Source organism: Sceloporus undulatus, chromosome 4, assembly GCF_019175285.1.
Source record: "Sceloporus undulatus isolate JIND9_A2432 ecotype Alabama chromosome 4, SceUnd_v1.1, whole genome shotgun sequence".
Taxonomy (NCBI): domain Eukaryota; kingdom Metazoa; phylum Chordata; class Lepidosauria; order Squamata; family Phrynosomatidae; genus Sceloporus; species Sceloporus undulatus.
In genome coordinates this window covers 48,804,808-48,817,852 of record NC_056525.1, presented here as the reverse complement: position 1 = coordinate 48,817,852, position 13,045 = coordinate 48,804,808, and positions in this window count along the sequence as shown.

The window sequence follows — 13,045 nt, the reverse complement described above, 5'->3', positions numbered from 1 at the left end:
CTGTCTATGGCAATCCAGAATCATAGACTCATAGACTCATAGAATCATAGAGTTGGAAGAGGCTGCAAGGGCCATCCAGTCCAACCCCCTGCCATGCAGGAAATCTAAATCAAAGCATCCCCAACAGATAGGGATGCCATATCCCGCCTGTAGGTGGGACAGTCCTGGTTTGGGCGGTGCCATCCCGGTCCCGGTCCGGTTTGGCGCCCAGACCGGGACGGCACCACCCGCGGCCACCTCCGTGCGCCGCAGGGTGCTCCAAGGCCTCGCTGAGGCCTGGGAGCGCTCTCCGCGGTCAGAGCTCCGGCCAACCGCTCCCCTCCCCTCCACAGCGAGGCCTTGATGCCGCTCAACATCGCAGGTCCTCCAAGGCCTGCCGAAGCCGGGGAGAGGAAGAGCGGCTGGAACCGCGGCGATTGCCGAGATTCCAAGCGAGCCCCGCTCCTCCTCCCGGCGTGGGAGCCGCCTAGGTGTCCTCCCAATTCGGGAGGGATGAGGAGGCTGCTGAACCCTGTGGCAATCGCCGCGATTCCAAGTGGCCCCCCCGTTCCCATCTTCCGCCTCCCGGCTGTGGTATCCAGCCTAGCAGGCGTCTCCCGAAGCCGGGAGGAGGAGGAGGAGACAGGGTTTGAAAATGTATGACGTTTTTAAAAATGTTCCTAGCCAGGAAATTAAAAAAAAAGTCCTACATTTTCCACCTGGTCCTACAATTGGTCCCGGGTTGGGGTCCTCATATGGCAACCCTACCAACATAATGCCATCTAGCCTCTGTTTAAAAGCCTCTAAGGAGGAGACTCCACTACACTCCGAGGGAGTGTGTTTTTCCACTGTTGAACAGACCTTACTGTCAGAAGTCCCTTCCTATGTGTTAGGGTGGAACATCTTTTTCCTGGAGCTGGCATCGCATTGCTCCGGTCCTAGTCTCTGGGAGCAGCGAAGAAACAAGCTTGCTCCCTCAGCAATATGAACTCCCGTCAATGTTTAAACAGGGCTATCCATATCACATCTTAAACCTTCTTTGATATCCAGGCTAAGACGTCCCAATTCCCTAAAGCGGTCCTCAGAGGTCATTGTTTTCCAACCTTTCACCGTTTTATGAAGGAGTCGCCCTCCTTACCCATTTGGACAAGATCCAGTTTTCGCAATGTCTTTTGTAATTGTGGTGCCCATGTGGAAGAAGACATAGCTTCTGGTCATGTGATGCTGAAGGAGAAAAAGGACCCAAAGCCAGTCGCATCAGAAAGAAGAAGTGCAAGTAAGGGTCCCTAGAAAGTATTTATAGGTGGCTTGTGACTTACAGGGTATGAGTTTGGAATACTTCTTGTTTTAATCCAAACTGATAACCTTTTGAGGATAGGTTCTGCACTGTATTTATTTGAGTATTTTAGACCTGGTCGTCAGCAACAAAGGGTTCTCAGGAGCAGCTGACTTTTTTAAAATGAACAGTTCCCCTGCCCTCAGGCTTAACAATCTAAAAAGACAGGACACAAAGAAGAAGGGATCAGGTTCGAAGATGTTGTCGTCTCCTCTCTCTGTGCCATGGTCATGGCAATTGGGGCTTGGAGGGATATTTGGGAGAATTCTTAAACATTAGACTAAAACCCAAAGAGATTCAGTGCCGCGAGAGAACTGGGGAATGGACGGGTAAAATATGTGTTCTTTCCTACTTCAAATCTGACAAGTCTTGCGAAAATGAGAGGACAATCTTCGATGCTTCTGTGACACCATAGGAAAATCTCTAGCCTTTTTTTTTTTCCCTTTGCAGGTGCGCATAGTTGTGTACCCTCCCATTCTTTAGGTTTAACAAGTGGGACCCTGACCAACGTTGGCCAAAGCTGACTCCAGCCTAGTAAAGACTGTGATTATCATCTTGCCGCTAACCTGGCCCCGGGAACCTAGGACGCGGATGCTGTGTTGTTTTTTTTGGGGTTTTTTTTGGCCCCGCCTTCCATCTGTATTGGTACGATAATGCAAGGTTAGTAGAGGGCCGTGCACTTCACCCAGCCCACAAAACCTTAGGACTGCCATAGAAGCTGCCATAGCAACTTGAAATGAAATCAAAGTGCTATAATGAATGGATGTGAAAGCCCACCAGCAGAGAAAAATAGGTATTAATGTCCCAAATATCTCAGCCATAACGGTCTTGTCTCTAGTGACTGGGTGACAAGACAAGAAGTCGTCTCAGGCATGACAATTTTAGTATGTTTTTTATGTCCATCAGTCTGTTTTTCCATTGCGAAAAAGAAAGAGAAAGAAGGCAAAGCGGAGCAAACATCACCAGGATGAGAAACAGCAGGTAGCACCATCATGAAGTGAGTCAAGGGGTTGCCTAAGCTGGCAATGCTGGATTGCTTCAGGATGTAGCAAGCATGCAGCAATTGTGAGAACTTTCTCACTTTCTTTTCCAGGACGGGATCTGCTCACCAGTTAGGGGACAATTCTCAGTGCAATGGGCCCGTTGGAGTTCACTGTTTTGAAGAGGGTAAGTGTCTTCTCTATATATTGTCTCATATTACGAACCAACTCCTGGAAGTAGGACGTCAAGGGTTCTATGTGGGCGGCTAAGATAACAACAAACAGAACAGTTAATATGAATCCAGTTGGGGAGCTCAGCAAAAGCTTCAGTTTCCAAGCTGAAAGCCCATTCTCTCTCTATTGGGGCAATAGAACAATTTCGTAAGGAATGCCGTAGTCCCATGTGCCTAGTGTAGGAACCGGCAGAACTTGGAAACTTACACTTTTTATGTTAAAAAAAGGTTTAAACTTACAGTTCCAAGTGTTATGTTGAGTGACATTAAAAAGGTGAGTTTTTATTTCCCTTGTTTTCAGTACAAGTAAATGTAGACTCGTCCGTGGAAGTAAATGTGTGACTGGACAGTAATCTTTCGCAGAAAATTATGGTGCAGAGACGAAATACAGTGACACAGAATAAAATTCTGCAACATAGAAAAGACGATCAGATCAAAACATGTTTCAAGCAGACATTGTAATTCAGAACTAACAACTGGTAATACGAAATAAACAACCCAGGTTAGATAAGTCTTGTAAAGAAAAGCAGAATATTTTGGACCTTTCTAAAGCATTTTGAGTCAGGTGTATTTTATGAACGGGAATTGTATATTTTCATCAGGTTTGTAATCCCACCCTCCCAACCTCAATCCATCTGGGAGAGGCCAGAAAAATATAACTAAAATTTTTATTGTTGTTGTTGTTGTTTGTTATGATTAATTCCATTATGATTTGCTATTTTGGTGGCCATACTTACAGATCTGTACTTTTAAAAAAAACATGATGGGGAGCTGGTTAGCGGCTTAGCTGCTGCCGTTTTCTTTCTGTGTTGTTGGTTCCACACACGCCTGTAAGGCAATTCCTCAGCACTGCTGTTTACCTTTCTTTAGGCCAGATATGCACAACTACGTAGAACATCTAAGAGTAAAGCTTCCTCTTTCCCCATGCAAAGAGCTATGTAACGCACTACCACGATGAATGACGGCAAAGTGAAAGTCCGATGATTCTCTACACTACCTCATCCTTTTCCATTCCCCCATGCCGATGCAACTAAAGAAAAAATCCAGGTAACAGAAAAGGAGAAAAAAGGGGCAAGGTGGTGGGGAAAAAACCTTTCAAAAAAGAGCTGTTCTAAGGTTTTTTTATCTGGTTAGCCTGATATAAATAAAAGTTATTTTAAAATACCCCTCCTTCTAGTACAGCATGATCCCAGTGCTGTAACATTGTGATAGTCCTCTTGGCATTTTATTAATCTAACATCTAGATTGCATTTTTAAAAGAGTGACCTTATCCCTCATTAAGCGAATAAGTAAACTGGATACACCTTGTTATGGGTGTGGCCATCTCTAGGGGTGGTGTACAGAAGGCCAGGATGCACTGGCTGAACACCCCAAAAAGGTGACACCCGGCGGAGTATAATCCGCTCGTCACTGCCCACATGCTGTCTTGCTATACATAGAGTGGGCACATGGCAAGGAAGGAGAGTGCCAGTGCCCCAGCCCTCTCTTAGCTGCAAGCAATTCTACTCATGAGTAGAAGTGGCATGCAGCAATGAGGTGAGGAGGCAATGCCCTTTTTGGCTACACCAAAAGGTAAAGGAAATATTGGTGAACTAGCTTGTGCTATGTTCTAACGATTATTGCCATGGTTGGAGGTGTTAGAAAGCAGATCATAGAGATGAATCAAGGTGGGGGGAAGGAGGAGAGGAATCAGGACGCTCCTAGCCTTATTGCGAGTTTTTGATGCAATCAAAAGTACAAGAACCTTGCATTTCATTGATGGGATAAGATGGGATTAGCATATGTTGAGTGGGATGCTGTGTGCTTCCTCTCCCCACCATCCCACCTACGGCCACGAGCGTGTCCCCACTTCCTTTTCTGTCCTTTTTCCGCAGGCTGCTACTCTCCTATCATCTGCCTGGAGCCTCAATAGTGAGGCAGGAGAGAGGTTCCGCATGGCTTTGCCCGGAGTGATAGCCCCTCTGTTTGAAAACAGTGAATGTGAAAGTGCCAGACTGTGCCAAGGAAGCGCTGGCGGCTCTGGACCTGAGTCAACCCTGTTTCTTTGGTTGGTCCCCTTTTAAACTAGATGTGGATAGCAACATGGTGGTCAGCTCCAGACCTAATGAACCGGAACCCTCTGTAATCTCCTGCCCCATGTCCTAGGTGTAATTGTGGAAATAAGAAACCGTGGCTCCAAACAAAGGGTCCAGTGTGGTGGCGAACTCTGGGCGAGTACAGTGCAGTTAGGGGCCCAAGTTTTCAACCTAGAACTATGCTAAGAGGTTAAAAGTGTTCAGTGGTTGAAAAGGGTACTTTTTTAAAACTTCCGTTCCGAGAAGGCAAAGAATTTGGCCACTAGCAAATTTAAGTGGGAAAAGAAGCAACCTTGTTTTTATATGTGTATGTGCTCTTAAAAAAGTAATGGGGTACAAACCCTATAGAAATGTCCCAGGTTTAACGAGAAAGCAACAGTGGGAGTACGTGCTAGAGGACCTACGAGAGAGGACTGGCACAATCAATCTGAGGCCAGTAGCATCACTTCAAGAAGCCCATCATAAAACTGCAGTATGAGAATAAGATATAAGAGCAGGAGCTGACACGCTGTAAGCGGTAACTCCAGGCTTTGAAACCACATCCTAACTATCTATCGCTGGTAATGTATTGTCCTCTTAGGTTCGTAGGGTGGAAAAAAAAATCCTACTGGAGACGAAGTTAAAATATGCATCCACAAGGCTAACAACCACTCCTTCATTGGCATATAAGGCCACCAACCTCTTAATGGAATTGCCTTGCTCTAAGCAAAGGGTCTAAAATTGAGAAAACAAGTAAAATGTTAACAGAAGTTACTAGATGATAAAAAGACATAGCATGTGTTGTTTGTGGAGAGAAATAAACTGGATTTTTTTAGCATTAGATTTCAAGTCGGTAAGAAGCCTCTCCAATACATAAATATTCTCTTTGGATTATCTTCATTTGATTTTTTTCCACCATAAACATTGCTTTGCTTTTCAGTAAAGTAAAAAAACAAAAACAAAAAAAAAAAAAAAAAGTAAAACAGCACAAAACCAATCAACACAATTAGAATCTCCATCTCCCTAACATTTTTCTTTATCTCATGCCACTAAGGTACAAGATCCCATTGAAATCAGTGTAATTTGGAGTAACATGCACACTATGCTAGGACATCTCATTAACTGTAAGGAATTCCAGAGACTTTAATGTCTGGTACGTAGATTCAATATTGCTACTAGCGGGAGTCAAGGGAAAACAATAATTTCTCTCTCTTTTGGTTCCAATGCTATGTAATATTGTAAGGGTCACAGAGCAGGAGAAAAATGAAACTGAATAGAATTAATACATTGCATAACAGTCTCACTTTGCAGCAGTGAAAATGGAAAATAAGCTTAAGGAAGTTACAAATTGACCAGAAAACAGAAATATTGTTGTGCATCTGAAGTGCAAAATTATTTTAGCGACACTTATCTATGCAGACTATCTTTTTCAGTCACTGCTGGGAATGTAATTGTTGAATCAACACCCTGATTTTAAAGGAGTAAGGAAGTTTCATAAGAGGAACATTTTGATGAGTTTAATAACCCTATCAATGGGGTTAAAAATCCCAAGGTTGACTTTCCAGAATTCATCCTATTTCGGGATGAAGCCGATGTTTTATGCACAAAGAGATCACTGCTGAATCACCACCCAGGTGCCTGTAAGCGGCGGTTGGTGCCATTGGTAGAATTCAGAAGCTCTGACTTCTAAAAAAGGCAGCCAAAAAGGGATTACAGGACCGGCTTGCACCCAGAGCGGGAACAGGACTGCAATTCGCGAGTGATTTCTTTTTGTTAAAAAGATAACACCCAGCTTTCTGGCCTCTCAAATTAGAGACTGAATTTGTAAAAGGTAAACAGGGTTTCAACCCCGATGAGAAGGGCAAAGAAGATGCAGACTCCCCTTTGGGCAGCCTGCACCTGCCCCTTTCCCCAACAGGAATCGTGGGCCTCATCAGCCATATCATGCAGCCCGTGAGACCCCAATCCCACTTCTCCATGTCTTGGGGAAGCGGCAAAAAAACCGCTTCCCTGCGCCTGGAAGGTGTGTCCGTTCCCGAAGCGTGGGGAAAGATAGAAAGGGGCGCTCGCCCCCTTTCTCTTCCATAATTGCTGGCATGCCGTTATTAACCATGCCAGCGATACGCGCGTTCATCAAAAGAGCTGCCGTTTCGGAGATCCTTTCAGTGTCGCTGAAAGGGCGCACAAGCGCCCGGCAGTGGCAAGCACACGTCATGCCTGTGCTGTGCCGTTGTGGCTTGGCACGCAGTGACGCATATGGCACGCCCATGGTAGAAAGGCCTGCCATTTTGAGGCCACAGTTATGTGTTCTAGGGTTTGCATGGCATCTGTCGAAGGGCTCCGACACAACCCAAGCACGTATGCGGGCCGGTGCAAAGCGCTGGTCTGGATACTGCCAAAGTTTCCTTTTGGAAGATTTTCCCTGGAATCCTTGATCATTTAATGTAGACATATGTATGTACTATCTATATGTATATATATCTGATCTAGCTATCATCTAGCTATCTATCTAGAATTGGCACAGTGACGAAACAAAATTTAAACACTTTACAGCAGCCAAATCCACTTACCCATATCAATACCTAAAACATAACAAGAGATTGCTCCCCTTAGATGCTGTGACTTATAGAGCCCAAATATAAGTTCTCTGTTACTGTTTGCATCCTCTTAGGGGCTGTAACAACAGCCTGTACAGGGCCAGCTTATGTCACCCAGGAAGAACAGCGGTTTGGGCCACAGTACGGCACGGACGCCAGCCCTAGGAACCCAATCCGGTGTGTTTCCTGGACCAAAGAGAAGTTGCGAAAATGGCTGCGTTTCCCTTTGTCCTGGAAAAGGGTGCCCGTGTGGCTTCATGCTTCCCGTCACCCCAACCCTACAGAGGAGAAAGGGGGGGACCACGTTTCTTCTCTGGATAAATTGAGCGCCATGGAGTGGCGGCGCCAACGATCCGCCTCAAGGAGAATGTGCCTGGATCAGCTTCTTCGTTGCGGCATCATAAGGGCTTGCAATGCAGCCCTAATGACAACCACTTCCTCTGTGGCGATGTGGGCTGATGCTTAATATCGTGCACATCATCATGGTGGGCCCCTTGTTGGATGGGAAGCCCCTGAATGACGGTGACAGCAATGTTCTAGGATTCTGGACCGTGCGGTTGCTGCTGGTCCGGAACATGAGAATCGGTGGTGCAACACTGCTTCGTGCCCGTCTGTACCGGGCCTTTAAGTTCTCCCCCCTGCAATTGTGTACTTAATTAATTGCACATGAACATCCACTTACATTATCCTCAACATGGGCAGAATGGTGTTGAAAGCGTGCATTACTAGTGAATATGATCGTTAGGAAGATTGTCGAATTGTCCGAATAAAGACGAGAAGAAGACCCGGCCACCAGTCCATCTGCCTTGGTCCACCAGGCCTCAGCAGGTAAGGAAAGGACTGCTGGGAGCTGATCCCTTCCCCACCCCGCATTCCCTTTCTCCTTTTGGTTGTCATTCTTTTTAGATTGCAGGCTGAGGTAGGAAACGTCGAATTAAAAGATATTGTAAGCTATCTGAGAGCCTTTAGGGATGAGGGAGGGGTAAGAAATACCATAAATAACTAAAGTAAATAATAAATAAATAATAAATAAATTAGATATCAGGTCCCCATGGAAAATATACAACCACCATTTACCAGTAATTATTAGTTTACAAGTAATATGGTCAGGATTAAGCATGTACCAGTACTTCAGATTCCCGCCGAGCCACTCTGGTCACTCTTTCCAAACGTCAAATCCTACAACTTCTGCGTTGGTGTCAGAGAATCTTAGGAGCCCTTTCACATGTTCGAATCCCGTTTTTCATATTCCAGTATAGTGGGTGTATTCGGCTGAGCCTCACAACTATTGTTCAGAGCCAGAGGACATACAGTGTCAGCCAATCTCAAAGCTAGTTGATACAGCCAGTGAGACATGCACAAAAAACTTAATGATGGACTGACTTACAAATCAGTTAATGTCTCTGGCTGGAATCTGAGAAATTCAGCATAATAAATATATTATATATATATAATATATAATATATTATATGGGTAAGCTGCCTTGAGTCCTCTACTTTGGGAAAAGGCCAGGATGTGAATAAAGCAAAACAATATAATTCCAAATATAATTTAACTGTAAGCCATGGTACAAATCAATGCATGACCCTCTACTGTTGCTGGACTGCAGCTCCCAGGAGTTCCTCATCATTGCTGAATTTTTGCTAGAGTTTTCTAGGAAGTCCGTCCAACAACATTTGGGGAACTCTTCTCTTCAGATCCATATTCTCTTTGACACTTCCCTTTTTAAAGGAAGGCAATAATAAATTCTCCTGGGAAAAGAAGGAAAAAGTACGGGAATAGCTAATGCACCTCGCATTTGGTGATCCCTTCCCATTGTAGTACATCAGGAAAAGATATTGCATAACTTTTTGAGACATTGTGAGTTTCCTCTAAGATTTGTGAGAATGATTGAAGGACAGATTAAATAGGAGACGAGACCGGGAGGGGGCGGGGATTAAAAAGCATTTTTCCTAGAAAGTCACAACGGCGGCGGCAGAGATTTTTCCACAGATCAGGATCTGAGAGATTTAAATCCAGGAAGAAACAGGGAGATGCCCACAACAAACCTTCACAGGGGGAATTGCTGTGAAATGGGTTTGTTGCTGGGAGCACTCCTGTTCTTCCTGGGTAATCCGCTTGATTGTGACACCGTCTGAAAATCTTCGCCTGATTGTTGGACTTTCCCAGAAATTGCTTTTTAATCCCATTGATTTTTCCCCATTGATAGTCTCATAGGACAGCTTAAGGTTTGTCCGCATTAGGTTCCATAGCACAGAAGCTACCAGAATCCAGAAAGTAAGGGGTAGTCTGCCAGGGACTGTTGGACGGAAAATTCCCAGCAATGGAGGGAAGGGTTAAAGTTGTTAAAGCTCCCAATACTGAGGCCATGGCATTCTATTTCTGTCTTAAAGACCATGCTGTATATCCATGGTCACATAATCCTGGTATCAAAAATCATAGACAAATTGTTGGCACGGTTGTATTATAGGACATAGATAAGTTTAAAAGGCAAAAGGAAGAGTCGACTGTGGTTTCTTTCACATTAGACGAGTTATAAGGCTAATGATTTTACCTTTAACTGCTGGGATAAACCTATGGAATTGTAGCATAAAGAATTCTGTAGTCCAAAATGTGCCGTTGTCCAAATGGACAATAAGACTGACTTGTGAATCGTGTATTACTATGGACAAACTGTATCCAGTGATTTTTATGTGTCCTGCCACTTGGCGGGCAAACGTCAAAAAATCGGAAGTGGCCCATATCAATCTAAATCTAGATTTCTGTTTGGCTATGTCTAATTGGAAACCAGAGATGGGCCTTTTTTAAATATAACTGATGTGGATCATTGCTTGTTGGAACAACAGAGCAAGGAAGTCCAGTGCAAATGCTGATTATTTGTTTCACTAGTTTAGCAGAGGAGCTAACAGGAAGTAAGCCTGTGTTTCTTTGGCACACTAATAATGGCAAATAATTTGGGTGTGATCTAGAGTTTTAAATCATAATCCTGAGAAATAGACCCCCAAATTAATATCAGAAAACTGTTTTGAACGAAACCAGCTGAAAAATGTTGATGTATGGACCCCAGATTGTAGTACAGACAATTGGCTGCCCAATAATGTCAAGTCTGCCTGTGGAAGAATGGTGTTCAGAGAAGAAATAATACAAAATTTTCTTCTGCGTCCAGGTTCCATTTGGAAGGGTAAACAGATAAAACTTCCGGCAAGGAAAAGTAGTTCCGCCTTCTGAAAGAGACAAAACAAGCCGAATGGGATAATGACACATCAATTTTAAATCTCACAGGCAGACAAAATTATTAGCTGCCTGGCCGGCTTGGAAAAATAATGGATTTGTACTGGATTCAAATCATCACCTATATCAATGGAAAAAGTTAGCCAGAAATATGTTTTCGTAGCTGCCCAGCTGGATCTCTTCGTGTCCTGTGGGCAATAACAGTGACGGTAGATTTATGACTTTAATAGAGGTTATTAAAAAAAAAAGGGATACATCCCCCGTTTGTTCTTGTTTCCGCCTGGAACGCAAGCCCCCCGGAAATTTGTAGACCAAAAGTGGGTCTAACGCATGTAAGATGTTTACCTTGATTACTATGACCAAGAGGAAGGGGTGGGACGTAGGGAGAAACAGCAAGGTCTGGGGATGCCGAAATGGTTTCCCTGGCTTTGCTCTCCAGCCGGCAGCGGGGTTAGAAGAGACAAAAGAACAGAGTGGCCAGGGGAGGGGGGACACAGAAAAGAACGGGGTTGGGAACAGAACGGGGAAGGAGAGGGGAGGATTGGGGGAGATGCAGAGAGGTGGCATTCAAATCTGGTGTGAGCGGATGAGCGTGTTGGGTTGCCGGATTTGGACGACAAAAACCCCGGAGCCCCAGGAACGCAGATTCTAGGAACGAGAGGGGAGAAAGTAACAAGTCCAAGCATGGGCGTTCAGTGGGGGTTGACCGCTGGAAACAAAAACTACAAAGATACGGTGGGATGGTCCAGACGCCTTTCTTACAGCTAGAAAGTCGGTTTGTGTGTAGCATCTCAACCCACTGTTGGGAAGTAAGGACAGTAGTAAACAATATGTAATACAAGAGTTAAACCGCAGGGAAAGAAGGACAAGTTGTGTTCTTTGTTCGCCCGGTCGGGTGTATTTTCTGGCCTTCGCGTAATTGGCACTAGGGTGGGCGTGCCGTCTGGAAACCACACAGTCTTATTGAAAGGAGAGCAAACTGATCCTGCACATGGGCATTAGAGCAAGAGAGGAAAAATTTAAATCCAGGCAATGTAACAAGGGTGTTTACAAGCGCTATTGTAGGGAAACAGAATGAGGGAAAGGTGCGCCAGTTAAGCCTTTCCTTATGGCTGGGTTGCAATAATAATCACAGGCTTTGTAAGCGTTGGATAGGTATTTCTGCCCACGTAAAAGCTGGGAATGGTTCTAACTCATCTCACTGAATTACAGGCAGCACAGGCCTACCAAAGGGATTTGTAAACCGGATGGGGAGGAGGATGCGCTGTTTCAGAGATTGGTAGGTTCATAAAGAAAAACAGAAGCGTGTGGACAACTCTTTGTGTGATCCCCATTAAATTTGTCCGTTCTGGTGAGAAGGAATAAAAGGCCAAGAACCCGAGTTCATTGGAAAGTTTTTGCTCTTCATAACTTCGTTTTGAAAGAGGTCCCTCCTTTCTTCGCACCCGCCCCTCGTTACTCATGTAAATTAACGCTACACCTATACAGACCACTAGTGCAAAATGAGCAGATACTATGGAGAAGTACCTCACTGCGTTCTGATGAACGTCTCATCACGTTTATGAGAAAGGAACACATTTGTTAGATACGGCACGTAATGTTGTTCAAATGGGGTTTCTCAACATTCTAAATGGGTTCCACATAGGTTCCAGGAGGTACAGATCGAATTTTCCCAGCAAGCGGAAACGTGATGATGAACAATTCCAACAGATGTCTGTTGCGGTATTCTTATCCGTTGTCTCAATCGCGTTCTCTCAGTTCCTCCGTCTCCTGAATTGGGGCGTAAAGAATGACAGGCAGGGAGGCAGGGAGGCGAGCGACTGCAGGAGGGAAGGTGTGTGTGGTGTGGGGGGGGGGAAGAAGGAGGAGGAAATTGGGAGGCAAGTTGGGACAAGTGACGACGACGGACGGATGGAACGAGAGAGACCAGAGAGGGAAACAGGGGCCAGGGCAAGAGCAAGAGGGAGATGGTCTGCTTGCTTCTGCGGGGGGAGGGGGGGGCTCTGGTTTCATGTCCCAGCATGGCTCCTGTTTCCCTGTGTCTGGGCAGCCTGCAGAAACAGGGTTGGCAGGGATGCCCAGGACCTTCTCCTCCTCCCTCCAGTAAAGTACCCATAACAGCTCCTCTGTTTGGAGCACACACACAAAGTCAGCAAACAACTCCCAGAATTCCATAGCAAATAGCCAAGACAAGAAAAAAAAAAATGGAATCTTGGAGGGAATCTCACAGGCCCCACCTGAATATGGTCCAGTTCTGGGCCCACATTCAAAAAGACATTGAGAACGGAGGTGTTCCAAAGAGGGCGACTAAAGGTGAAAGGTCTGAAACCATGCCCTAGAGGAACCTTAGGGCTGGGATGTTAGCCGGAAAAAAGTTAAGAGGTGAATGATAGCCTGTTGAAATTTGAAGGATGTATATTGAGAGGGCAAGCTTGTTTTTTTGGCTCCGAACAGGACCCGGAGCATGGATGCAAGCTCAGGAAAGGATTCCGCCAACTAGAATTCCCTGCATAAGGCTGTGGTGGAAACATCCTGAGTGTTGGATTCCCTCCTTGGAGTCTTCAATGGAGGCTGATGGCTCGTGGGGATGCTTTGATTGGATTTCCTCATGCAGTGGTTGGACTGATGGCCTTGG